At 32.8% G+C, this 2,342-nt stretch overlaps 1 non-coding gene across 1 annotated transcript; it reads right to left on the bottom strand.

Moving 5' to 3' along the window:
* Nucleotides 1–200: 200 nt before the first annotated feature.
* On the bottom strand, nucleotides 201–365 carry LOC150011434 (U1 spliceosomal RNA). The gene has a single exon (XR_016510893.1). It is a non-coding gene; the product is annotated as a U1 spliceosomal RNA (small nuclear RNA).
* Nucleotides 366–2,342: the final 1,977 nt, after the last annotated feature.

Raw genomic sequence — 2,342 nt, 5'->3', positions numbered from 1 at the left:
TAATGCTTGTTTGCCTGGGTAATTCGTGCAGTTAAATGCTAAAGTGATATTGCAAGAAAAGTTGAAATTGTTCAAACTTTCAGCACTGAATTGAGACTAACTTAGGCCAATGTGAATTAAGTTCCTGGGAGGTTAGGATATGGCAGTTAGGAGTTTCTCTAAGTGCTTCTGTGATAGATATTTTTACATATTTTTTTTTCCAGGGGAGAGCGCGAACGCAGTCCCCCACTACCACAAATTATGCAGTTGAGTTTCCCACATTTGGGGAAATCACGGGGGTCAGCACATCTGGAGTGCAATGGATAAGCCTCACCCTAGGGAAAACCACCTTCGTGATCATGGTATCTCCCCTGCCAGGTAAGTATTTTTACATATTTTTAATAGAAAAATCTTCAAAACTAAGATTTTGTATTAGGGGAAATACACAAAATTAATGCGATGGATATAATTTGAATATACAAATATAAAGAGATTAATTATATTTCTTTATCACAGAATGATTAGCCAAATAAGAGGAGCAAATTATTGGTACACAAGAAAGCATGCATCAATAAGGTTGATGATAGCTATAGGAAAATACACTAAAGACCATAGGAGATACTCCAATTCACATGTTTTATATATATATATATAACAAAATTTACAGGGCAGGAGAGAAAGAGGTGAAAGTAAAATTTAGAAAAGTCATAAAATCTTAGAAAAGAAAACTGGAAATTAAAGGAATAGATATAATATTACTAAATGATCAATAATCCCACTTTTTTTTTAAGAGAAAAAAATGCATTTTTATATCCAAATGTATTAATAGCAAATTATTAATCATATTGAAAAACTGGAAACAAAGTTTAAGGGATGGATTAGCAAATCACAACCTTCATCTTGATTAAGTATATAACCTATGTAGGTACTTGGAAAATTATATTAAAAGCAGATTTAAATGGAAAAAGAATGCAAGTTATATAATCACATATATAACAAGTACATAAAATTTAAATATATACATAAATACCCATAAAAATACAAAACAAATTATAAATAGCTAGTGTTTTAAAATTAAGATATAGGCTAGAGAGTTCTTTAAAAATAATTAAACATACTAGTACAAAAGAAAATATTTTAAAATCTTCATTAATAGTTTCAAATTAAGGTTCCTTTCAGATTTAATGGGATGGTAAATATTTTTAGGGATCAGAGGGCAAGATAAAACATAAAAGTGAATGTTTTGCTTATACAAATTATAAGAGTCTTGGTGTCGAGAGTAAATGTACACTCTTTAAAAAACTCAGAAAATATAGTGCAATAGCATGTTTCTTTGGAAGGTCTTAATTAAGCCAAGCTATCTTGTTCCTTCTGCAATCATGTTAGTTAATTGTTCTACCCTTGTTCTTCCTGTAGACGATGACATTACCAGGTAGTCGTTAAGTTGTTCTAACATTTATCATGCCATCAAATATGTTTTCAAAGTACAGAAAGACCTCACTAATTTGGACCTAAGTTGAAGTTTGTGATATTTTGAGCAAGATGTGTTTCAGTTCCCTACATATTAGCATAATACACACAAGTTTTACTAAATCAGGCAAACCCTCCCATGGCAAAATTTCTCAGGACAGCAGAGAGATTCTGAAGACCATGCCTCTCCAATCTTCTTTGTAAAATGTCTTTCATCTAGGTGCTTCATGATTACTTTTTCCTTTTTGTTGAATTTATTGGTGTGACATTTATTAATAAAATTATCTAAGTTTCAGGTGTATAATTCCACAATACATCATCTGTACATTGTATTGTATTGTGTGTCCACCACCCCATTCAGGTTTCCTTCCATCGCCTTTTATCCACCCTTTACACCCCAGCCCCAACAATCACCATACTATTGTCTGTGTTCATGAGTTTTTCCTTTCTTTTTTTTTTCTCTTCTTTTTCTGCTCAATCCCTCCATGACTATCGAATGACTATCTAATATATAGCTGAGGGTAAAGATACTTGCATCAAATAGAATAATCATGTTGTGCTTTGAAGTTTGCAAATCATATAAATTTTATCATTTGATCTTTTTAATCTCCCTGGACAGCAATGGGAGTGGTGACAAGGAACAGAATATGAGACCCTGGATTGAGAAGGAAAGTAGAGATTAGGATATATAAGTATACATGTGCTTATCCAAATACATTTCAAACAAGGGCATTGACCTTGAGCTTTAAGACCTAGATATATAATTACTGGTATGTTATAAGAGGCCATAGAGTTGAGGAAGCAGCTATCACTGCCACTCAACAATATTTATGGGTCCACTTCTAGACAGGATTGAGCTTCCCTGCTCCCATGAAGTTGGGCTTGGTCACAGG

This window comes from Furipterus horrens, unplaced genomic scaffold, assembly GCF_987537825.1.
Source record: "Furipterus horrens unplaced genomic scaffold, mFurHor1.1.pri manual_scaffold_4, whole genome shotgun sequence".
Taxonomy (NCBI): Eukaryota; Metazoa; Chordata; class Mammalia; order Chiroptera; family Furipteridae; genus Furipterus; species Furipterus horrens.
This window is presented reverse-complemented; position numbering and strand designations above follow the sequence as displayed.